General features: G+C 45.9%; 1 protein-coding gene across 3 annotated transcripts in view; it reads right to left on the bottom strand.

The window, feature by feature from the left end:
- The window catches only part of RUNX1 (RUNX family transcription factor 1), a 318736-nt gene that overhangs the window by 214701 nt on the left and 77364 nt on the right, over positions 1-26671 (bottom strand). Inside the window, exon 2 of one of the 3 annotated variants that reach the window (XM_060234282.1) lies at positions 15254-15380. The exons of the other annotated variants lie outside the window; for them this stretch is intronic. The gene's annotated coding sequence lies outside the window, so the exon portion shown is untranslated. The remainder of the gene's footprint in view (positions 1-15253; positions 15381-26671) is intronic. 3 annotated transcript variants of the gene reach the window in all.

The raw sequence follows: 26671 nt of genomic DNA, 5'->3' as shown, positions 1-26671 counted from the left end.
GACATTTTATATCTATATGTGCTGAAGAAGAATAGTTTAGACTCATATCTTAAGCAACAGATTAGTAAAAAGTGTATAATGGAAAATGAAGACAGTAGAATATAAAGGAAAAATTCAATACTTGCAGGTAGAAAGAATTGGGTATTTTGTTTTGAGGTAGAAATGTAACTGATATATTTGCAGCTTTCTTTGTTTCTGGTTTCCCATTCTGTATCCACCCCTCCCCTCTTGTTGTTTCTATATCTATGCATATGCTTTCTCTTTTTATAAAAATGACAAGCACATATACATTTATTAATTAAAATATTTAGACCCCACCTTTTAACTATATAAAACCCAAGCTGACTGTAAAGTAGATGATACCAGTTAAAACATGTTTGGCCATTCCCTTTGTTGCTCCAGGACTGTATTCTACTGTCCCCACTGTGCTTTTTCACTGACCCTTTTCCTGTGGTAAAATGCTGAGCTTCAACTTTTCCACTGAATCTCCACTCTTTATTCCAGCGCCTGTGGTTCATGCCTTTTATCAATGGTGATCCTATGGCCCTGAGCTTAATTTTTTTTGCAGGTCAAAGCAAATCCTCTCCTCCCTTTTTCACTTGTTGAAAAGTGATTGGATCTACCCCTTTGATTCTCTGTCCTTAGTTTAGGGCTACACAACTTATGATTTCAAATCCTAACTTAAATGAATTGTAAAATGCTTGATATGTTCCTAGTTATTCTACTCCCTAACAGGAAAATTTAACAATGTCCACATTCAATATGAAACTGTGGGAAAGCATTTCATTTTAGATAATCTGTTGTTATGAGGAGGAGGAGTTTGCATTTATGCCCCTCACTTCACTCAAAGCCTCAGAGCAGTTTATAACCTCCTTTCCCTTCCTCTTCCCACAACAGACACCCTGTGAGGTTGGTGGGGCCGAGATAGCCCTTTTTGAGAACTGCTCTTGAGAAAACAGCTCTGAGAGAACTGATCACATTAGCAGGTGTGTGTGAAGGAGTGGGAAATCAAACTCAGTTCTCCAAGATAGGAGTCTGTGCACTTAACCACTGTACCAAACTAGCTGTTATTTTTTGTCTTTTTAATACTACATAATAAGTAGAGGAATGTTATCAACAGTGGACAGACCTCTTATTTCTGAACCATGCCTAGTATATTTTAGTTATTTGTAGCAATATGATGAGTTGTCGGGGGGAAAATAAAGGTTTTAGCTTGGTTTGCTGAAACAATTAAATACCTTGAGTCATATATAGTCCCATCAAATGGATAACTAGGATACTATTGGTGACTGTAACAAAGCATTAAATATCGGAGTGATACAATAAGTGCCCAGTTATCCAGGGTAGTGAAGAAAAGTCTCATGCAACACATCCTCAATGAAGTTAATGGCAATGCTTCTCCTGTTTTGCATATAATTGGACTACTCCCAGGGACAATAAATGACCTAACTCATTAATTGCAATAGAATAGACAGACTATCACTCGCTGGCTTTCTCTATGGCTTGAATCATGAAAGTTTATATCCATTCTAAATTGCAGTATTTGTAAGACCCATCACACCAGGGGAAGACTTTTTATTTAACAGAAGCCTGGCAACATTACTGAAATGTGGGCATGATGAAATGGCATACATCCTGGATTTACAATGCTTTCAAGCTTTGTTTCTCTTCAGAACTGATGGGGGAACAAAGGAGATGATGCTTTGGTAGATTATTTATAAATATGTGACATCTATCTAGAATCTTTTCTAAAAAAAGAACTCTATCATTTCCTTGATATGTTTCCTATTAACACTTACCTTGGCTAAATTTAATCTTTTCTGGAAGAGGCTAAAAACATCATTAGCTATTTAAAGAATAAAATATAAACCACATGAAGCTATGGAAGTTGCTGGCGCAAAATCTAACAGTAGTGCTTGGTAGCAAACTTGTCTCCTGTGGCACAGATGTTCATAATTGAAAATGGAAATAGAATCTGTACTAATGCAACAGAGCTTAGAAAAAAGATTCAATGCTGGAATGATGTACTGACTCTATACTCTACTTATCTTTCTTAGACAACCAAGTTACTTTAAAGAACACTGAGGCATTACTATTTTATTTTTAAAAGTATACTGAAAAGCAAACACCTTTACAGATGCCTTTTCTTTTCTTTTTTTAAAAAAGAAAAACAACTGTAACAATCGAGAATTGTTTCTCACCTCCAAGCAGTTTTCAGTGCAGCTGAATGGCTAATTATTGCAGGCCTCTAGAAAAGCAGACACTTGACATTAAGGCCCAGAATTATTGGGGGTGGGGGAATTTAGAAGAGCCTTACAGAGTACCTTATAATCTTGTGCAAACACAGCTTTGTTTTGAAGATGAGTCTTTTTATGGCTGATTGGTACCAAAGAGAGTGAAAGTTGTATTTTGTATCAAGAGAGAATTATTTATTTTCTATAGGTCTTTAAAACATGTAGCCTTTAGACCTGAGGGATAATGGGGAGTGGTATGTTTTCAAAACATTTTCTCTCTATGCAATGAATTCCTCCTTTGGCAACTTTTTTCAGACCTCTGTGAATGGATGTGGTACAAGTGGACAGTGGCGGACCTACCTTTTTGGAATAGGGTCGCTGGCGGGTTGGGAACCTCCTGGGCGGGGAAACCACCGCCTGGACCGAGGGCTTGGCAGCCCTATTTTGGAACCCTGAAATTTGAACTGTTATGGAGGCCCCTTCTTAATCAGAAACAATAGGGCAACATCCAACAAGGTCAAAGGGTCTTGCTGCCCTTGCAAGGACCTCAAGGCTCAAATGGTGGAAATGGGGTGGTGGGGTGGAGCCCTTGAAAATGGGCCATACACTGAGCCCCTTCCCACCAGCAACAAGGTTTGCATAACAGCTGTTATCTTCTTCAATAGGGTTGTTCCATGCCAGATCACCACAATTAAAAAAAAAAAATTAACCACTGCATCTCAGATTTTGATTGAAATTGCTGTACTGGGTTATCTCACATGTCAAACTCACTATGAGTATTAGAACATATTCAAAGGTCAATATTAAGAGCTTCTTCTAGCATAGACATTGGAAAAATCTTTGTGGCCACAATCCAGATCTTGAAGAAACACATAATGATAAGTAACCCTAACCCACTGGTTTATGATTCTGTCATAAATTTGCTTTATTTTAGTAACAAACACTTTTAAAAACTCTATTAATTTTGTTGAATAATTTACTCATTAAAAAAAAGTTGCTTCAAGGCTCTCCAGGATTTGGGGTCCTGAAGCTTGATTAGTCTAATTGTTGATCCGCCCCTGCAATGCATCCCCAAAGTCAATGCCAATGATCACATTTGGGTGCATATCCAAATATGTAATGTATTAAAAACAATACAATGTAGAAAAAAGCTTTCTGATTGCTTTGGCAATTGGGGATAAGTTGTAACTGGTGAAGTGAGCTCTAGCCCCCAAAGGCTACTACAAATCTATTAATCTGTAAAATGTACAAGACTCTGTTTTCTGAAGTTACCGTGGCATTGGAAGGCCATGGCTCAGAAGCAGAGTACCTGCTTTGCATGTAGCTACTGTCCATATTTGAAAGGATCTGGCATGAGTTGCTGGTAGACAGACAATAACCTTTAACAGATCAGTGATGTGATTCAGTAAAAGGCAGCTTTGTGTGATCACTTGAGTATTTGAACAGAATTAATCTACCATTGTTTATCTTATTTTATTTATTTATTTATTTTATTTTTATCCCGCCCTCCCTGCCGAAGCAGGCTCAGGGCGGTTCACAGTATAAAAACCACGACAAACAATTACAATTGATACATATTATAAAAAATTACACATTCAATAGTTAAAACAATCAAAAATAATATGGTGCTAACCTTTTTGATATTATATGTTTTCAATAGCGACAGTATTTCTTCAGTTTCTCTATGATACAGGCTCCGGGTCAGTTGAAAGTCAACTGGAAGAGAGTGGTCTTACAGGCCTTGTGAAACTGGACAAGGTTCCGCAAGGCCCTCACTTCCTCTGGCAGTTGATTACACCAATAGGGGGCTGCGATCAAGAAGGCCCTCTCTCTAGTGATCTTTAATTTGGCCTCCTTCGGCCCAGGGATTGCTAATAGATTTTGAGATCCAGATCAAAGTACCCTCTGGGGAACATGTGGGGAGAGACAGTCCCTAAGGTAGGCAGGTCCTAGGCCATATAGGGCTTTAAAGGTAATAACCAGCACCTTGTAATGAATCCAGTATACTAGTGGCAGCCAGTGCAGTTCCTGCAGTCCCGGCTGTATGTGCTCTCACCTGGGAAGTCCCAATAGCAGCCTGGCGTTCTGCACTAGCTGTAGTTTCCAGGTTTGGCACAGGGGCAGCCTCAAGTAGAGGGAATTACAGTAGCCCAACCTCGAGGTGACCGTTGCATGGATCACCGTTGCCAGGTCGCTGTGCTCCAGGAAGGGGACCAACTGCCTCACCTGCCTAAGATGGAAAAAAGCAGATTTAGCAGTGGCTGCTATCTGGGCCTCCATTGTCAAGGCAGGCTCCAACAGTACCTCCAAGCTTCTGACCTTGTGCACAATTGTCAGTGGCACATCGTCAAATGCTGGCAAGGGGATTTCCCTGCCCAGACCACCGCAACTCAGGCCAAGGACCTCTGTCTTTGCTGAATTCAGCTTCAAGAGACTCAGCCTCAGCCATCCTGCCATGGCTTGCAATGCCAGATTTTCTGGAACACAGTCAGGCTGGACATTCATCAGCAGATAGAGCTGGGTTTCATCAGCATACTGGTGGCAACCCAACTCATACCTCCGGGCACTCTGGGCAAGGGGGCGCATGTAGATGTTAAACAACATTGGGGAGAGTACCGCCCCCTGAGGCACTCCACAATTAAGTGCGTGCCTCTGGGACAGCTCTCCCCCAATCACCACCCATTGTCCCCGACCATCTAAGAAAGAGGAAAGCCATTGCAAGGCCAATCCCTGAATCCCTGCGTCGGCAAGATGGCGGATCAGTAACCGATGGTCAACTGTATTGAACGCAGCCAATAGGTCTAACAACATCAGTACCGCCGAGCCGCCTTGGTCCAGATGCTGCTGGAGGGCAACCAGCACTGTCTCCGTCCCATGACCCGGGCGGAAGCCGGACTGGTGGGGGTCTAGAACAGAAGTGTCATCCAGAAAACTCTGTAACTGTAGCGCTATTGCCCTCTCAATAATTTTACCCCAAAAGGGTAAATTTGAGACTGGCTGGTAGTGTGCCAATTCAGCCGAGTCTAATGTAGGATTTTTCAAGAGAGGGCGAACCACAGCCTCTTTGAGAGGTGTTGGAAAAAGCTCTTCCGAGAGGGATCTATTTATGATATCTCATATAGGATATCTGAGCTCCCTCTGGCAAGCTTTAATTAGCCAGGAGGGGCAAGGGTCCAAATCACAGGTTGTTGGGCGCACAGTGGAGAGGATTCTGTCAACTTCCTCCATGCTGAGTGTATCAAAGCTATCCAGAACTGGTCCAGAAGACAGGCACGGGGCCTCGAGTTCACATACTGATTCCAATATGGCGGGAGGTCATGGTGGAGCGATGAGATCTTATCTGCAAAGAAATTTGCGAAAGCCTCACAGCCGATCTCCAATTCTCTAAAGTTTGGCCTGCCTTGCGGCAGTGTTGTAAGAATCCGAATTGTATTAAACAATTGTGCCAGGCACGAAATTGCAGACATAATCTTGGCTGCAAAGTAAGTTTTCTTTGTGGCTTTGACTGCCATCTCATAGGACCTCATAAACTCTCTATAAGATGTTCTTGTTGTTTGGTCTTGAGTATGCCGCCATTGCTTCTCTAGCTGTCTGAGCCCTCGTTTTATCTGCTGCAATTCCAGGGTGTACCATGGCGCTAGCTTAGAACGAGGGCGCAGACACCGAGGTATGATCTCATTGATGGCTCTAGAAAGCCAGCCATGCCAAGACTCAACCAGGTCATCCAGAGAGTCGCCAGGGGGCCAGGAATCCCGCAGAGCCATTTGGAACTGCTCAGGGTCCATCAGGCACCGTGGGTGAGCCAAAATATGCTCACCACCTAAGCGGGCTTGGGGTGGGACATCCACACAAGCCTTGAGGGCATAGTGGTTCAACCATGGCACTGCTTCAGCAGTAATACCATCCACTAAGACTCCCACCACAAAGATCAAATCTAGTATGTGCCCCACCTGGTGGGTGGGCATTGTAACAAATTGGGAGAGTCCCAGTGTTTCCATGGATGACACTAGGTCCATTGCTTGACTGGAGGACGCGGCATCAGCATGGACATTGAAGTCACCTGGGATCAAGAGCCTTGGGTACTCCAATGCCCAGCTTGTTACGGCCTTCATCAGGGACGGTAAGGCACCAGCTGGTGTGTTAGGCAGGCGGTATACCAGCCATATTGCCAACCCCTCCCCAACGTCCCACGCCAGACCAGCACATTCAATGCCATTGATATCTGGGGCCAGAAGAGCCCGGAAGGAGTAAACCAGATTATCTAAACCAGATTCTCCCCCACCCCATTGCATCATGAATGTAAAGGTGTTTTCTCCTCTCCCCCTATAATATAAACTGTAGTATGATGTTTATGTACAAACTAAGGCACCATAAATGTATACCTCAAGGTAGCATAGCACATTTCCCTTTTGCAGTTTGCAACAACAATAAGCAAACAACTTCTTCTAGCATAGACTTCATTGGAAAAATCTTTGTAACCACAATCCAGAACTTGAAGAAACACATAATGATTTATATGTTCTTATTATAATCATAGATGCCACCACCATCACCATCACTATCATCATCTTTAATTCTCAAAATGGCCAGATCTGTGAATACTTATATCCAGAGACAGGTTGGGATTTGGGGGTTACCAGGAAGAGTAAAAGGAAAAGTAGAGTGGAGAAATGGATACATCAGAAAATGAAGTGTCCCTCACAAGTTTTTGTGTGTTCCTCACCATGCAAGTGGTCCTGGCTTGGTGGTTAGCACTGCACAACTCAGCCAGACTTTTCCCAGGAAGAGGCTCCCAGTGCTAAGGAAGAAGGGAAAACTGAAGGCAATGGGGCAGATAAAAGTAGGTTCAGTTGGTGGGTGGGAAGGAGTAAGAAAAATGGGAGAAACTATATAGAGTTCAGGGAAAGGAAAGAGGAAATAGTTGGGGAGGGAAAAATGAGATACTCCACACAAGTCCTTGTGTTCATCCACTTGTGTGTATAATTTTGTCAGAATTGGGACAATTGTCTTTCAACATAATCACATATTTTGTCTAGAATTCCACAAATACTTGGGTAAACAGTTTTGATATGGGGGTAGAAAGGACTTCTGGGATCTCTGACATGTATAATGAACAATTTTCAAAATCATGTTAGTACTTATTCACTGCAGTCCACTTCTCTACTACTCACCACTGTTTGGCACTATTCTTTAACCTATTCTTCATTTTACTGGCTATGTGAACCCAGTCAATCAGGATAATGTTAAAGTAATGCGGCTCCCATCCAGAGGCAGGCTGCACAGCCTTGCGTCTGGGGGACGTTTTGCCTCCTCGCAAGGAGGAGGAATGGGCAGGGTATCACTAGAGGTGGGTGTGGAGCAGGCACGCCCTAGAGGTGGGCTCTGCTCCCTCCTCTCATTCTTCGCCTCGTGCTCGGGGAAGGCAGAGCGCAGCTTGTGTGCTCCTTCCCTGCACGAGGCCTGTTGCCAGTCATGCGACTTTTTGGACCACGGTGGTTGGCGCATTGGACCTTGCCGTGGCTGCTTGTAGCGAGCTGCAGTGGTCTTCAGGAGGAGTCTAATCGCGTCAGGAGCATCTTCAGGAGCGTCTTTGATGCGGTGGACTTGGCATTTTCGCGTGGCCGGCGTTTTTGTGCTTCCCCTTTTTGTTTTAGGATATCTTGCGGTGCCTCTCCCTTTTTGAGGGTGCTGTTCACCCCCCCCCCTTTCCCTCTGTTAAGCCGGCTGAGGAACCAACTCCCCCCACCCCCGTTTATATAATCTTCTGGGGGAGTGCATGGTTACTTCACAGTGTGTGGACTCTTCTTCCAGACAGTGCAGTTTGGAAGGAGGCCTTTGCTAATTGTGGGTTTAATTGGGTAGCCATTTTATTGGAGCTGTTCGATTCTTCCTCCCTGTTGTTGGGCAGAAGAGTGGCCATTTTGTGGATAGCTCGGGATGGCCATTTCAAGGACAGCCATGTATTTTGGCTATATATACCTAGGGGCAGGGTGGCTCGCCCGTCATGCGGCAGGGGAGGGGTATTTTGTCCCCTGGTCCTGCCTTGCTGCCTGTTATGTTATAGCCCTTGTGTTAATGTAATAAATAAATAAAGTGGCCCTTTAGTTACCCAAACCCTTGTGTCTATCTCTTCCTTCTGTCTGGGAGGGGGGGCAATGCAGCTCCCATCCAGAGGCAGGCTGCACAGCTTTGTGTCTGGAGGTCGTTTTGCCTCCTCGTAAGGAGGAGGAGCGGGCAGAACATCATCAGAGGTGGGGGCGGAGCAGGCACGCCCTAGAGGCGGGCTCCACTCCCTTCTCTCGTTTTTCACCCTCCCTCCCACCCTTGCTGCAGTGTGGGCGACTGCTGGTTGCTCTCAGTTTTGGGGGACCAGGTAGAAATTTTTTCGCCACTTCTGTTTTGGCTGTAGGAAGTGGTGTTTTTTGCCTACCTCACACTGCTTGTAGAAGGGACTGTGGAATTGGCTGGGGTGTGGCTGGTTAAATAGGCTGGTCACTTTTGAGGTTGGCTGGGTTTTGCCCTAAATTTTCATTATGCAGCTCGGTGAGCACCTGTAGCACCCCAGTTTTGGGGCAAGGGGTCTCGCTAAATCATTCCTGGATGGTTGAGCCTTGGGTTTGCATGGATTGATTTGCCCATTAGCCGTGCGGCTGGGGGTTGGAACTCCAGGGCATAACCTTTGCTAGGCTGCCCGGGTACTAGCCATGTATTTTGGCTATACCTAGGGGCAGGGTGGCTCTCCCGTCATGCGGCAGGGGAGGGGTATTTTGTCCCCTGGCCCTGCCGTGCTGCCTGTTATGTTATAGCCCTTGTGTTAATGTATTAAATAAAGAAAGTAGCCCTTTAGTTACCCAAACCCTTGTGTCCATCTCTTCCTTCCATCTGAGGGGGCAATAGATTGCCAACAAGATTCAGTATATGGCAAGTCACTGAAGGCAAGTATTGCTCTTATGTTGAACTGATGGAAAAAGCAGTTTGGCAATACAGGAAGTGCCTAGCCAGTATCTCAGCAAAAGGTTGACAAGTTCCCTCCCCCACAGTGAATACTTTGATGGCATTTCAAGTTCCCCTCCCACTAAGTTGGGTGCTTTACATGGGTGCACAAGATATTTGTGAAGACTGGCCCACTATTTTGGCTCAAGGCTACATTTTTCTTTGTGCCCTTGATTTAAATCCAGCAAAGTTCTGGTTTCTGTCATGCACTCCTGAGTCATTAATTGGTTGGTGAGGATGGACTGTGATTGGATTTGTTTACTGAATAAAAAGCATGTGTTTCCATGGATTTATGAAACATAATGCTGAGACAAATTCAAATAAACACTCTTCATTGCACAAGAACCTTACTGTATCTCATGATATCATTTCATTTAAACTCAGCAAAATGGCATTATGAATGCTCTAGGTGGGTGTTCATGTTTTATATCAGTAACCACATGATGCTCTGCAGTTGCATGCAAAGAAAGACATTAATCCACCACATGCACCCACCCAACAGCCAAACAGATGTCATACTTAGCCCACATCACACCAGCATTTTCCAATAGCTGAAACAGAAACATCAGGCCCAATTTAAGCTCATTAGATTGACATGGCTTTTACTTTGATTCAATTATCTTGTGTGCAGATCCGCCCCCACATTTAAAACGTAAATAAATTCCCTGGGTAATTGTTGCCCACCACATATGTTAACAAAAGAAAATCTAGTAGAAAGCAGTGAAAGAACATTAATGAAAGTCTAAGTCATTTTGGAAAAAGATGTTTGAATGGCCAGATTCTGCTTGGTAACTTGGGTGGGACAATAAGACCACTTGCTATATATATATATATATATATATATATATATATATATATATATATATATATATATATATATATATATATATATATATAATAGGGGTTTTTTTTGGGGGGGGGACACACACATCACTCTGTGTGTGTGTGTGTGTTTACTTAGAAAAAAAGCCATATGGAGTTTTATGGAACCTACTCCTGAGTACGTTTCCACAGAATTAAAGCTAAGAATTAGAACATGCTGTTCCTCCTGAGGGATACAAAGAGCTCCCTTCTCCCAGTGAAAACTCTCCCTTGCCTTCTCAACTTCTCTTCCTAAGGGTCAGCCTTGCTCAGTCACTCCCCACCTCCACACTCCTTGCCTGAGCATGTGGCATGGATAGGGTTGCCAAGTCCAATTCAAGAAATATCTGGGGACTTTGGGGGTGGAGCCAGGAGACATCGGGGCAGAGCCAGGAACAAGGGTGTGACAAGCATAATTGAACACCAAGGGAGTTCTGGCCATCACATTTAAAGGAACCACACACCTTTTTAAATGTTTTCCTTCCATAGGAAATAATGAAGGATAGGGGCACCTTCTTTTGGGGCTCATAGAATGGGACCCCCTGGTTCAATCGTTTTGAAACTTGGGAGATACCTTGGGGAGAGTCACTAGATACTATACTGAAAATTTGGTGCCTCTACCTCAAAAAAACAGCTCCCCCAGAGCTCCTGAAACCTCCAGATCAATTCCCCATTATACCCTATGTGAATCAATCTCCACATAGAGAATAATGCTCAGCAGGCGTGAGAGGATGCAAGGACTACAAGTCCCAGCATGCACCTCGCGAAGGGAGGCCAGACTGGAGCGAATAGCAGGCTGGTGGTGGGCGGGTCTTTGTAACTCAGAGGAAGGGAGAAGCCTGAAGCCAGGCAGGGAAAGAGACACGACGCCATTCCACCCCCCCCCCGCTTTCAGATTTTTAGGGAGCGGGGGATTAGGCTGCTAATTTAGGGGTCCCCCGGCAGGGCGGGGGGGGGGGGGTTGGGAAGTCTAGGCATGGAAGCACTCAGACAACAAATCAGCTTTATTGGAAAGGCCTGTATTGCAACGACATGGAGGCCTGAATGGTAGTGGTGAGCAGGGGCTGTGTGGGGAGAAAGAGAAAAGGCAAAAGAAAATTTTTGCTGGTAGAAAAGTTCTCTGAACTTTCTGGCACACACACAAAAAGGAATTCTCAGTAAACTCACCTAGACATCTGCTTCTTTTACAGAAACATAGAGTAGGAAGAGACTTCCAGGTTCATTGAGTCCAACCCCCTGTAGGAAACTCACAAATACCTCCCCCTCCTCAGTGACCCCTGCTCCATGTCCAGAAGATGGCAAAAAAAAAAAATAACCCCTCTGGGATCCCTGGCCTGGAGAAAAATTGCTGATTGACCCCAAAGTGAGAAACACATTCCCTGGGCATTTAAGAAAGGGCCACAAGAATTAAGCACAGATGCAACCCTTCCTGTCTCCTTCTCATGATCTGCTTAAATTCACAGAATCAGCATTGTTCTCAGATGGCCATCTAGCCTCTGTTTTAAAATCCCCAAGAAGAAAAGTCCACCACCTCATGAGGAAGCCTGTTCCACAGAGATACTATTCTCCCTGTCAGGAAGTTCTTCGTTGAAAGCTTTTTCTGTTTTAATTTCAACTTGTTGGTTCTTGTCCGATTTTCTGAGGCCAGAGAAAACAAACTCCACACCATCCTTTATATGACAGCCCTTCAAGTACTTGATGGTGATCATATCACCTCTCAATTGTCTCCTCTTCAGACTAAACATACTCATCTCCTTCAAACTTTCTTCATAAGTCTTGGTCTCTAGACCACTTACCATCTTCATTGTCCTCCTCTGGACATGTTCCAGCTTGTCTCTATCTTTCTTAAATGGTGATACCCCAAACTGAGCACAGTACTCTATATGAGGTCTAACCAGAGCAGAGTAAAGCAATACTATCATTTTGCATGATCTGGACACTATACTTCTGTTGATACAGCCCAAAATCACATTTGCCTTTTTAGCTATCATGTCATACTGCTGACTCATGTTCAGTATGTGGTCCGCTAAGATACTTTTTGCACACACTACTGCTGAGACAAGTCTTGGCATACAAAAAGAGGTAGGAAGTATGATGCCGTTGTTCTCTATACATCTTCATCAGAAATAAGTCCTTCCAAACAGCAGCAACAAAAATGGGTGGCTTCCAACGGCCTTGCAGTTTGTGACCTGCTGTTTCAGAACAAGGAAACGGAGGGGGCCTTGTTGTTAATAGATAGGCTCTTTTATAAGGGGGGGCAGGAATGACAGAAACTATTCAGTGTTACTCAAATAAATATTTTGTGATTGGGAAACTTACAGAAATTTGAACTGTGTTCAAGACTTCAGACCCTTTCTAGAAATGTTCTTTTCTTTGAAGTGTTTTTTAAAAACCCTTCTGGTTTGGAATGTGGTAAGTTCTGAATGTTTGAAAAGCAATTGTCACATTGCAATGAACTTGAGAGGAAAGAGTACAGACCACCCGAGTTCATTTCTTTATGTGGATATTTAATCTCCTTCACTGACATCAAAGGCAGGATTCTGACAGCCAATTGGATTTCCCCATGTGAAATTTCCAGTTTGTTTTGTCTTGCTCTATGACTTTCATTTAACCTAATTAATACTGGATTATTAAAAGAAATATGTTTTCCTCCTTGTGAAGCGGGATCTATCCATTCAGTTGTATATTTTTGCTGGTTGCAGACAGATGGTTTCCTCTTTTGTGGCTCTATTCAGCATCAGAGAAAACAAGCAGAGCAAAAACACACCAGTAACTTGGCAAACCAAAGATTTCAAGGAATATTCCCTCTCTTAATTTTCTGCACAAGAAACAGAATGAAAAGACCTAAAGGAAGAATTATGCAGCCTATTCTTCCCAACATTTTTTCTCACTTAAACTGAGTAATTCTGAGAACAGTTTTCATACATGACACTAAAGGTTTTTTATATATTTCATGTGTAGTTGTTTCAAATGCACAGAGTGAATGAAAAATCCATCCTTATAAACACATGCTTACGGAGTGCCCTTTCCCTATGAGGCTACCTTACTTTCTTTTGGTTGCCAGGCCAAGACATTTCTGTTCACCCAGGCTTTTTCATTTAAGGGGTTGGTATTCTATTACTATTTTAGTCTGGAAATTTATTTCAAGCTGTCAGTCATCTGTTTTGATGGTCCACATTTTATTCTTTTCTAGTGCTAGATTTTAGTTAATATCTTGCTGTATTTATTATTTTAATTTGTAAGCTACCTAGGGCAAGTTCTTAGAAAGGTAGCAATTTTTTTAAAAAAAATTTAATGTGCTCATGTGGGTACAGTTATTATTTATTTATTTATTTCTGTTCATTTATATCCTGCTCCTCTCAAAACTGCTCGGAGTGGCTTCCAACAATATTAAAAACACAACAATAAATACAATAAAAATTATTATCAATAAAATCATATACTATACTATACAACAGGAATCCTATTCAGCAGACTGCAGTCAATAATAGTGGTAGTGACCATGTGACATATTGATCTCAAAATATTCTTATTGTGAAGCCAATATTAGCTTCTTAGGACTCAACAACATGTTATCCTTCTCCGTTTGTTTACATATGTGTTCCCATGCTCTCTACAGCCACACAGGGAATTGTCACTGGGGTTTAGTTATGTCATGGGGGAGTTATGTCACTGATTTTGCTACTCCATGGGGAGCATTCCTTCCCTCTGTGGCACCACTCTGAGCCCATTTGGGTGGCTGTGGGGTACATGGGAAAATGAGTGTAAATGAGTGGAGAAAGGTAACATGTAGTCGAGCCCCTGTTTATATTCTGCTTTTCTCCTTAACAAGGCTCCAAATGGCTTATCATATTATTCTTCTGTGAGGTCGGTTAGGATGAGAGATTGTGATGTGCCCGAAGTCACCCAACAAGCTTCCATAGCAGAGTGGGAATTTGAACCAAGTTGTCCCAGGTCCTAGCCCCACTCAGACCACTACATCCTTCTGGGTCTCATTGTTTGTCATTGTGGAATGTGTGAATGAGACGTAAAATACATTTCAGCCACTTTTATACTACTATCAAATATATATTATAGTTCATGTAGGCCATAGGGTTGCCAAGTCCAATTCAAGAAATATCTGGGGACTTTGAGGGTGGATCCAGGAGACTTTGGGGATGGAGCCAGGAGACATTGGGGGCAGAGCCAGGAGCAAGGGTGTGACAAGCATAATTGAACTCCAAGGGAGTTCTGGCCATCACATTTAAAGAGACAACACACCTTTTAAAATGCCTTCCTTCCAGAGGAAATAATGAAGGATAGGGGCACCTTCTTTGGGGGCTCATAGAATTGGACCCCCTGGTCCAATCATTTTGAAACTTGGGGGGTGTTTTGGGGAGAGGCACTAGATGCTATACTGAAAATTTTGTGCCTCTACCTAAAAAACCAGCTCCTCCAGAGCCCCCAATACCCGCAGATCAGTTTCCCATTATTCCCTATGGAAATCGTTCTCTATAGGGAATAATTGCCCAGTAGACATTTCCCCTCCCCCCCCCATTTTCTGATGACCCTAAAGGGAGGGGGAGGCCTCCAAACCTGGAGATTGGCAACCCTCTCTCTCACACACACTTACTGGGTCTGGTGCTTCTCCCTCCCTCTCTCTCTCACTCTCTCTCTCTCACACACACAGTTACTCTGAAACCAAAGCAAAACAAGCGTTGCTGATCCTTCCCATGAAGTACTTCCTGCTCAACTTTAAAGGCACAGAGACACACACACATTTTGAAACGGACCTGTTTGCAGGTTTCTAAACCTGTCCAAGACCTAGAGCTGCATGGTGACTGAGGGGGCGGTGCTTCCCCCACCGGCCAGCTGGCTGGAGGTGGAGGAAAGCCTGTAAAACCTGGGGATCCCCCGCTGGGACCTGGGGATTGGGACGCCTACTATACATTCATTTGAGAAGGAGAATTAAAAGGGCAGCAAGTTCTCATCTGGGATGGGGAACTCATTGCAGGCTCTCTCTGTCTAAAGTTCACTAGATCTATATCCCCTAGGCACATGCTATAATAATATAAAATAAGGCTGTAAAATTGCTCCCATTTTACAGATGAGAACAACTGAGAAAAGGCAAGATATAAAAGTTTACCATAATAAATATGTAGACAGATACTCCATCAGACACTTACTGTATCACTAATCCAATATTTGAAGCTGGGGAATCACATGCAAGGGCAGTTCACAGCTCTCTGCAGACCATTCATGGGAATCCAGAGCCCTCACAGAGCCAGATGCTCACATGCAAATCTCAATTTTCTAGGGGAAATAATGCTGTGGTTAGCTTCTCTTTTTACTGTAATGAATGTCATATCTTTCTTTGCTAGTTAAACTTGATGAATTCAAAAGTATAGAAGGTCAGGTCCATAAAACTGACCTGCTCTTCTATATTACATGGGTTAATGCATTGTATTAAAACTAATCCTTTGCTTCAGTTCTGTTTCAGATTTCTGGTTGGCTCCAGATTTCTAAGGCATTGTGTATTGGATGTCTGTTGATTGCACTGACTGTGTAATCTGCCTTGAGTTCCAATGTGACAGGCAAGCTACAAATAATGAAAATAAACAAATGAATAAATAAAATGAGAATGGGACAAACTCTTGCTATGAAATTAATAATCTTAGTTTTCAGAAATCACACCTTCAAAACTGAGATGATAAAATGAAAGAAAAATGAAATCCACAACCCATACAAAAACAGTTACCCACTCGGGGGGGGGGGGGATATCTCCAAAAGGAAAAAAAAAAAGACACAATCAACATCACCGAACAGCAAACCGTTCTAATTAACTTCAAGCATATAAACAAAACATTTTTTCACAAGGCCTCCTGAAAGACAGTTATGGTGAAGCCTGTTGCACAGCCTAAGTAGGTCTGTAGCTCAATTGTTTGGTTTAAATGGCTCCCAGCCATTTCACCACCTGCTTTCTGATCCCTGAGAAAAGCTGCAGGGAGCAGAAAGCAGGGAACCATTTAAACCACTGCTTTCTGCTTCCCGCAAAAAGCCATGGGGAGCAGAAAGCAAGTGTTTAAATGGCTCCCAGTCATTTCACCTTCTGCTTTCTGCTCGCCACAGCAGCAGTAAGCAGAAAGCAGTAGTTTAAATGGTCCCTTGCTTTCTGCTCCCATGGCTTTTCACTGTTTGGTTTAAATGGCCCCCACTTTCTGCTCTCTGTAAAATCCACAGGGATCAGAAAGCAGGGGTTTAAACTCTAAATGGCTCACAAACCCAGTCATTTCATGAATCATCCTCCTGGTTCATATGGGCTCATGGTTCAGTTCATGCTTCAATCATGAACTGAACCACAAAAATGCAGTTTGTGCCATCCCTAGTGATTTCACTTGCATCTGGAGCTGTCTGTAAGTATGGACTACAGAGTTCTCTCCTGTTTTGAAAAATATTCCAGGGCACAGGGGGGATCTGAATATGAAGCAGTCCCTGAAATTGAAGCAGCCTTGATAGCAATGATCTCCACCAGTGTTCCCTCTAAGATGAGTTAGCATGAACTAGCTCATAGATTTTTAGCCTCCAGCTCACACATTTTTGTCATAGCTCAGGAAGGATGACCCTAGAGCACACTAACTCATTCAGTAGCTCACAACTTGAATGCCAGTAGCTCACAAAGTAGAATTTTTGCTCTCAAGACTCTAGCTTAGAGGGAACATTGGTCTCCACATGTGCACCAGAAGAAGATTGTGCTGTCAAGTCACAACCAACTGACAATAACCTGTGAGGGAAAAGCCCCCTTTTCGAACAACGTAGTTACCAGCTTGGTTGCCAGAGCACCCGGAGAAGTAACTCACACACTTCTGGCCAGAGAGTGTGCGTCAACCTACCCAGGGGCAAAAGGGACTTATGCAGTACAAGCAGCCATAACGCCACGAAGGCCGATACAAGAGTGCCTACCAGCAGCACGAACGTCTTCCCATCGTTTCGTGTACCAGCCATGGAGCGGAAGAGACTGCACCGCCAGGAGCTATCCAGGCGAATGGTTATGAAGTGCCGACCATGGAATCCACCTTGGAGGGATAACACCACACGTAGCCATCTTCCCGCCAGGCTTGATTCCAGTTCATCCCAGCAAAAGACTCACGTACACACCAGATGTAACCTTGGGCCCACAAGCAACCGACCCAACCCAGGAGTGGTTAATAGCCCAACTGCCACTTTCTTTGTTTAATGGAACTCTAGACAAAGACTGGTGCCCAGAAGAAGACAGAAGAAGAGGAAGACCATCTTCAGCCAGAGCCAAGTTCCTTTGTACATGCTGGGTGTTACATAGGTCACAATTAGACTCTCTAGTGTCACCCTTTCAGATAAATTCCCTAATCTTGAGTGTTCCCACCCAGTAGTCACTTCTATTCTTCTTTCCAACTGTCACTTTGGAGCCGCCCCCTGGTCCATTTCAACCTGAAAGTTCTTTCAGGTATCCAGGATCCAGGCAAGTGCATTGGTCAAGAACAGGCACCCAATTAGGTGCCACCAATGAACTTTCTATTGGCTATTGCAGTAGTCCAGCCCTTATGGTCACTGCAGAGCCTCCCCTTTCTCCTCCCATCCCCCGAGGGCTCAAGAGAGTCCTTATAATCTGTGGACTACTTACCCACAGGTGTGCTTTTATCAGTATCCCAACTTCCGCTGCATAGATCCACCCCCGATTCCTGATTGTCACGACTCGAGCCTCGGGTAAGAGACGGCTGCTGGCGTCCCGGCAGTCAGCCAGAACTCTTGCAGCCGGCTGAGGTTTTCAGGGAGCAGCACAGGCGTTATCTTAAACAGGCCAATTAGTCAAAACCATAAATCAGTCCGAGCCAAGGGATGAGACAGAGAGCGTAAACGCAGGAATGCCGGGGGTCGGGTAGCCAGAGAGAGCAACGCCGAATGAAGTCAAATTACCAAAGCAAGTCCACAGAGCAAAGTCACAGTCCAGAGTTCCGAGGTCCAAGGTTCAAGCCGGGTCAGAAATATGCGGGTTCTCACAGGAGTCAAGAGGGTGCAGAGCGTGGTCACGTCCCAGGAGGATCGTTCGTTGCCAGCACAGTTTGCCAAAGGGCCAGGATTGCAGATATACTGTGCTGGCTTGTTAACCCATTAGTATGCCGGGCTTAGATCTCTTCTCCCCCGCATGCGTGCTTCACTCCTTCTGTTTCTAATCTCCTGCCGTCTCCTTTCACGGAGCCGGCTAACAGGTGGTGGAGATTCAGGAGGGGATGAGCTGTGGCCCGGCGTGGCCTGATCAGTTCCAGGTGGCTCCTGCTGCCGGCTTGCCTCCTCAGGACTTACGTCCAGGGCTGTTAAAGGCGCCTGCTCTGAGCTAGCAGGTGCTGGGTCAGGGGCAGGCATGACACTATCCCCCCCCTCAGGCCCCCCCTCATCCAAACCGCCTGGCTTATCAGGGTAGGCCTTATGGAATTGCCAGAGCAGGTCAGGGGCATGCAGATGGGTAGCCGGTTCCCAGGAACGATCTTCGGGGGGGGGGGGTAGCCCTCCCAGTCCACTAGATACTGGAGCTGCCCTCGGTGCAGCCGGGAGTCCAGGATCTGATGGACCTCGTATTCCTCCGCATCGTCCACCAAAACCGGTGGTGGAGGTGGTGGTGGAACATCTCGGTTAGGGTCCGGCGCGGCTGCGGGTTGGAGGAGGGAGTGGTGAAAAACCGGGTGTACCCGGAGGTGGACTGGAAGGCGTAGGCGGAACGCCACAGGGTTGATTTGTGCCTCGATCGGGAACGGGCCGATGAAGTGCGCAGTTAACTTGGAGGACCGGCCAGGGGTCCGGAGATACCGGGTAGAGAGCCAGACTGAGTCCCCGACCTTGAGGGATGGTCCTTCTAGGCGATGCCGATCTGCGGCCAGTTTATACATGTCTTTGGCGTGCTGAAGCTGGGCGCGCAGGAGGTCATGGAGCGCATGAAGTTCCTCTATCCGGTTGTCTGCTGCGGGGACATCGGCGGAGGGGCCGAGCGGAGGGAAAAATCGGGGGTGCTGTCCGTAGTTGGCCGCAAACGGTGTGGTCTGTGTGGAGCTATGTACGGCATTGTTGTAGGCGAACTCCGTCAGTGGTAGCAGGGAGGCCCAGTTATCTTGTTGGTAACTGGTGTAACAGCGTAGGTACTGTTCCAGGGTTGCGTTGGTGCATTCAGTCTGGCCATCGGTCTGGGGATGGTATGCGGAAGATAAATGGAGCTCCGTCCCCAGACCTTGCTGGAAAGCCTGCCAAAAGCGGGAGGTAAATTGCGGGCCCTGATCCAAAACAATCTGCTTGGGTAACCCGTGTAGGCGAAAAACGTGGGCCAGATATAGCTGGGCGGTTTCTGGTCCCGACGGTACTTTGGCGCAGGGGACAAAATGAGCCATCTTGGTGAATAGATCCACCATGACGAAGATGCACGTGTGCCCCTGGGATCGGGGCAGATCCACGATGAAGTCCATGGACACAACGTCCCAGGGACCGGAGGGAGTAGGAAGGGGCTGCAGGAGACCGGAGGGCTTGGCAGGTATGTTCTTAGCCTGGTGGCAGACCTCACATGAAGCCACGTACTGACTGATGTCCGCTCGGACACGGGGCCACCAAAAGTCTCTGGTCAGCAGATGGGCTGTTTTGTGTTGCCCGAAGTGGCCGGCCGGGGGTGCATCGTGGGTGAGGCGGAGGATGCGGGATCGGAGAGGCCCAGGAGGGACGTATAACTGCTCCCGATGGTAGAGCAGCCCATCCCGGGTGGTCAATTCTCCTTCAGTATTTTGCTGTGGTTCCTGCAGGTGCTTTTGGGCCCAGGGGTCTGTAGCCTGACTGGCCTGTATCTCGGCCACCAAGGCTGGTACAGTCAGGGTGGCGGCAAAGACCGTAGGTGGCAGGATGCTAGCCTTGGGGGCTTCTGTAGCGCTTGGGGTGCCATAATCTGGTCGGCGGGACAGAGCGTCGGCTTTCTGGTTTTGGGTGTGCGGGATGTATGAGATGGTGAAGTTGAACCGGGAGAAGAACAGGGACCACCGAATTTGTCGTTGGTTCAGCCGGCGGGTGGTCTGCAGGTGTTCTAAGTTTCGGTGGTCCGTAAATACTTGGACCGGGTGTCTTGCCCCTTCAAGGTGGTGACGCCAAACCTCGAAAGCCACCTTGATGGCCAAGAGTTCTCTTTCCCATATCGTATAGTTGCGTTCGGCGGTGGAGAGCTGCCGGGAGTAGTACGCGCAGGGCTGCCATGGCTGACTGGGGTCGTCCCGCTGGGAGAGCACGGCCCCAATGGCCACACTGGAGGCGTCTGCTTCCACCATGAAGGGTAGGCGGGGATCAGGGTATCTCAGGAGGGGACTGGAGGAGAAATGGCGCTTGAGGTTGCGGAACGCCTGGTCAGCTTCCAGGGTCCATTGGAAAGTTTCCTTGGGACGGAGGAGCCGAGTCAAGGGCTTGGTTAGGTTGGCGTATCCAGCGATGAACTGCCGGTAGTAGTTGGCGAAGCCCAGGAGGCGCTGGACGTCCTTCCGATTCTGGGGGGCTTGCCACTGAAGGATGGCGTCAACCTTCCTTGGATCCATCTGAGTCCCTTGGGGAGAGATGATGTGACCCAAGAACTCGACCGACGGGAGATGGAAGGCGCATTTTTCCAGCTTAGCATAAAGGCGGTGAGCTCTGAGCCGCTGCAGCACCTGTCGTACGTGTTGGACGTGTTCCTGCACGGAGGTGGAGTAGATCAAGATGTCATCCAGGTAAATAATCAGGAACCGGTCCAGAAGGTCGCGGAACACGTCGTTCATGAACCGTTGGAACACGGCAGGGGCATTTGTGAGCCCAAATGGCATGACCAGGTGTTCGTACTGGCCATACCTGGTACCAAAAACGGTCTTCCACTCGTCCCCAGCTTTAATACGGACCAAGTTGTAGGCCCCTCGGAGATCGAGCTTGGTGTAAATGGTAGCCCCTTTTACGCGATCGAGGAGCTCCGGGATCAGTGGAAGCGGGTAACGGTTCCGGATGGTGATTTTGTTGAGTGCCCGGTAGTCATTGCAGAGCCGTAAGTCTCCTGTTTTCTTTTTCACGAACAGGACAGGCGAGGACAATGGTGAGGTGGATGGTTGAATGAACCCGCGGGCCAAGTTCTTCTCCAAGTACTCCCGTAGGGCAACCAGCTCCGTGTCCGCCATGGGGTATAGGCGGCCCGCTGGTACCGGGGCGCCGGGCATCAGGTCAATGGCACAATCGTAGGGCCGATGTGGGGGGAGCTGGTCTACCTCCTTTTCGTCAAAGACATCTGCGAACTCCTGGTAGGGAGCGGGTAGTGTGGTGGTGGCCCCCAGGAGAATGGTGGGGAGCGAGGAGCTGGATGGACTATCGGGAGGCATAGGGACCGGACCCGGATGCAGAGTGGATCGTGACGCAGGGGTACTTGGAAATTGCAGGTCTCGTTGTACCCAGTCCACATGAGGGTTGTGAGCCTGAAGCCAGGACAGGCCTAGGATGACGGGAAATCGTGGCATGCGGGCCAGGTCAAAGGTTCATTCCTCTTGGTGTTGCTGGACCCATAGGACGAGTGGTTGAGTCTCGTGAATGACGGGTCCAGAGCGCAGCAGACGCCCGTCTACGGCCTCGACCAGGGTAGGGATCTTCTTTTCCCGGATGGGGATGCCATGCTCCTTGGCGAAGAGGTTGTCCATATAGCAGCAGGCAGCCCCGGAGTCCAACATGGCATGTACAAAAATCCACCGACTGTCGGGGAGCTGAAGACGAATCGGAATCAGGAATGGGGTGTGTGGTGGATAGACGGAGCTGGAGGACCTCAAGAAGTGCCCCAGGCCGGGAGCTCCAACTAGACCTGGGGCTGGCCTTTTACCGGGGCAGCAGAGCTTGTGGGATGCTTTAATTTGGCCGGGCAGGTACCTGCAAAATGTCCGGCCTCGCCACAATAGAGACACAAATTGCAGTTGCGCCGCCGGGTCTTCTCCTCAGGAGTCAGGCGAGGGCGGGCAACGCCCAGCTGCATGGGTTCCGCAGCTGGAGGAAGAGCGGTGATACCTGGAGCGGGAGCAGCTGTGGGGACCCTTGCTGGGGCGTGGCTCCCTTTCTGTTTCTGGCGGCGACTCTGCAGCCGCCCATCAATACGCAGGCACAACAGGATCAGGTTTTGTAGTGTGGCTGGTCGGTCAATGCGGGCCAGTTCATCAAGGATGGCATCAGAGAGTCCTTCTGTATATTGGTGCATTAGGGCGGCTTCATTCCTGGCCAGGTCTTGAGCAAGCAACTGGAATTCAGTGGTGTAGTGAGAGACAGAGTTTTGGCCCTGTTGCAACGCCCGTATTTTGCGGTTGGCTGTCTCAGCCCGCACTGGGTTGGCATAGGTAGCCATAAAATGAGCCTTGAAACATGGGTAGTCTGATAGCAGCGGCGACGGTTCCAACAGCAGGGGAGTGGCCCATTTGGCTGCTTGCCCTTTTAGCAGGCTCAAAATGAAACAGACCTTGGTCTTGTCTGTGGGAAAATCAGTTTGCCTTATCTCCATATACAGTTCACATTGAGCAAGGAAGGCGGAGAATTCCTCCAGACTCCCTCCAAACTTGTCAGGGGCACTCACCGGGCAGCGGGAACGAGGAGCTGCTGCCATGGCCAGGGCAGTAGCGTTGGAAGCCGTTTGTTGCTGTAGTGTGATTACAGCCTGCGTCAGCTGCTGCACCTGGTCTAGTAGACCCAACAGTGGGTCAGCCCCTCCTGCTGCTTGGTCGGTCATGGTGGAGTCTGGTGAGTTATGGGTGCTGGCAAGCTGTCACGACTCGAGCCTCGGGTAAGAGACGGCTGCTGGCGTCCCGGCAGTCAGCCAGAACTCTTGCAGCCGGCTGAGGTTTTCAGGGAGCAACACAGGTGTTATCTTAAACAGGCCAATTAGTCAAAACCATAAATCAGTCCGAGCCAAGGGATGAGACAGAGAGCGTAAACGCAGGAATGCCGGGGGTCGGGTAGCCAGAGAGAGCAACGCCGAATGAAGTCAAATTACCAAAGCAAGTCCACAGAGCAAAGTCACAGTCCAGAGTTCTGAGGTCCAAGGTTCAAGCCGGGTCAGAAATATGCGGGTTCTCACAGGAGTCAAGAGGGTGCAGAGCGTGGTCACGTCCCAGGAGGATCGTTCGTTGCCAGCACAGTTTGCCAAAGGGCCAGGATTGCAGATATACTGTGCTGGCTTGTTAACCCATTAGTATGCCGGGCTTAGATCTCTTCTCCCCCGCATGCGTGCTTCACTCCTTCTGTTTCTAATCTCCTGCCGTCTCCTTTCATGGAGCCGGCTAACAGGTGGTGGAGATTCAGGAGGGGATAAGCTGGGGCCCGGCGTGGCCTGATCAGTTCTAGGTGGCTCCTGCTGCCGGCTTGCCTCCTCAGGACTTACGTCCAGGGCTGTTAAAGGTGCCTGCTCTGAGCTAGCAGGTGCTGGGTCAGGGGCAGGCATGACACTGATCAGTTTTGGGTCCCTTCTCCCACTTCTTTGCTTGTCGCCATTGGAGCCTTCCTTGAAGACTACGATAGGTAAATATCACCCTGTTTGTCTACCCATGTGTTCCTCTATCTATCTATCTATCTATCTATCTATCTATCTATCTATCTATCTATCTATCTATCTATCTATCTATCTATCTATCTATCTATCTATCTAATCTAATCTAATCTAATCTATCTATCTTTCCTAGGATTGAATGTGTGTTTTGATGAGTATTTTATCTTGTATGAAAGTCTATATTTTTCTCAATAAATTTTAATTGATTTTACTAAATTAAAGTCCCTATTATTTACGCATTACCTTTCTGGACGGTTAATCTTGTCTACATAGGTAAAAAGATCCCTAATGAGCCAGGTGCCCACCTGACTTCCCCAACCTCGTTTTGAGGGCATTTCGGCTCACAAACCCCAACCAACATTCCAGACAAGCGGAGGTGGTATGCCATTGCCTTCCTCTGCATAGCAACCCTTGTCTTCCTTGGTGGACTCCCATCCAAGTACTGACGATGGACAACTCTGCTTAGCTTTCAGATCTTGACAAGCTCAGACTAAGTTTGGCTATTCAGGCTGCTGTATGTGCCAGATCATCACTGAATTTCGGATCATGGCCTGTTATAATAACTTCAGCCATTGAGCATCATCTATTGCCATATATCAAAGAAACCGTGGAATGAGGCAGCCTTAAACATAACACGATATGACTTAACTGGATGCTTGATGTAAAACTTTATGATGTGCTGAATATTCAGTAGTGATAAAACATTCTGGAAACCGAAGAAGGAAAAGGTCACATATGCCAGCAAAGTCCCTTAAGGTTCTGAAGGCTTTACTGAGTGTATTTTTAAGTGCTGATGGAAATGTGTTAATGACCATGTGAAGATGTGGTCAGATACTGACCACCAGACCTGAAGCCTGGCTGCAAAATTATTGACAGCTATATTGCTTATTCCTGTAGCGGTTAGGAAATGAAATGCCTTTCACTAATCAGGTAATTGCATTAAGGAACTACTGGGAACATTGGGTTGTTTGTATCTAATATCTGCAAAGTCAAGAGTATTTCATTTTTGCAAACTGTCAAGACCATTTTTGTTTACATAGATTTTGGGAATAAAGGAACATACTTTCCTTCTTCTGCCCTCTTTCCTTTTAATAAAAAAAAATATGCATGACACAGAAACACATTTAAGCAGAAAGTTGGAGAGTGTTTTGAAATGTCAGCAAAAACTTTAAGCAAAACAAACTTAATGATTGTGCTTTGGAGGAAAGATCTGTAATTAAAGATAGGCAACCCTTAGCTACTTCTAGGCTTTGCATAATTAAACCCATTGATTTCCATGGAGTTAGTGTAAGTTACTTGATTTAGGACTGCAGAACAAGATTTTATGATCCAACATCTAAGTATTATTGCAAATTGATTCCTTACCCCTGCCACTGTTAGGAGTCTGCATTTCAGTATTTCTTTTTTGATGAATTATCAAAACCTTTTTATTTTGAAGAAAATCAACAATCATGACGACACAGAAAACTGGTGATTCAGTTTCTCTGTGATTGCACACACATAATAATGCACTTTCAATCCACTTTCAATGTACTTTCAATGCATTTTCCACCTGGATTTTGCCAGTTCACGCAGTTAAATCCAGTTTGAAAGTGCATTGAAAGTGCATTATTGTGTGTGTGTGTAATCCTAGGCATAGTGTTATGTTATCTATGAGGCAAAATTCGGTTTTACTTTTCTAATTAGGACACTAAAACGTATGCATTATGGCATGTGGTCAAACTGCTTCACTGCTTTGAAAACAGTCCACATTGCTGCAAACCTAATATAGTTTTTTGTATTATTAATCACATGTAATTTGTTTTGTCACTGAGTGCAATATTAATTTGTTCATAAGTGAACTTCACTTCATAATTTGAAGCCAACCATTCATTACAATTTAGCTCAGAGACTCTGCTGTATGTTTCTTCACCCAATGTCTCTGTGTGTCTTCTCAGGAAAGGCCTTTTCCGCAGTAGCACCAAGTCTTTGGAATTGCCTCTCTTGACAGCTGCCCTTTGTGTCTGCTGATCTTCCAGAACCAAGCCAAGATGATTCTCTTTCAAAGGGCCTCTAGGTCCTCTCAGCTGCTTTCAATTTTGTGTTTCATAGATTCTGCTGATGCTCAGCTTATTCATTTTTCTGATTTGTACTTATCTGTTTTTATTTTACAGTCCATGTTATATGTTTGTATGTGTTTGATTAAATAAATATGAAGGGAAGCTTATAGAAGAGGAAGCTGAGTGATTTATGATGGTAGATGGGACTGGGAGAGTAAAGAATTGCTGATAGAATGGACCAAGGAAATCTAATGTTCATTTCCTCTTTAGCCACTCGTTTCCACCTCTGAACTGCTTTTTGTATTTATGGGATTCTTAAAAGCATTTTGTTTGCAGTTTAGCAATGAGTGCTGCTTAAAAGGAGACAGGCAAAAACCACCACAACAAAACTGAGGTGCACTTACTACGTTTTGTTTGGCTTTTAAATCTTATTGGATCACAGCTAGTTACCAGGTTTCAGTGAAGGGGATTTGTACAAGGGAGCAAGTTTTTTTGCATCACGAGTCATGTGCAAAAAAAATGTTCTTGTAGCTACATTCATATAATCTTGAAAGTGTACTATAAGCACAGTGTCAGACTCCTGATTTTTGGATGAAGAGTCTGAAAGTGGTCCTCCTCCCCTATGTTAGCGAAGATGACAAATTCTCTGTGTACATTATCTTTGGCCTAAGGTCAATGTTCATATCTATAAATCAGTGTATGCAATGTTCCTATAAACATGTTCTAGTATTGGAATAGATTTAAATATATCCCTCTAGTCATCACATTCTGTTTATACATGTGAATTTCTTAGTTTTGTTCTACAGATGTATAGTCAATTTTCATTTTAATTAATATTGTAGCATATAAAATGGTGGATGGTTACTTTCATTTCTAGATTAGTATTTTCATTAAAAAATATTTTGGGCTATCTAACTTTGCTTTGCACTCATCCACATGACACACACTTTCCAGGCTCCCCATATGGCAACCATATAATG

The sequence above is a fragment of the Heteronotia binoei genome, chromosome 3 (assembly GCF_032191835.1).
Source record: "Heteronotia binoei isolate CCM8104 ecotype False Entrance Well chromosome 3, APGP_CSIRO_Hbin_v1, whole genome shotgun sequence".
NCBI classification, from domain to species: Eukaryota; Metazoa; Chordata; class Lepidosauria; order Squamata; family Gekkonidae; genus Heteronotia; species Heteronotia binoei.
The sequence above is the reverse complement of the archived record's forward strand: the minus strand, read 5'-3'. Positions and strand labels throughout refer to the sequence as shown.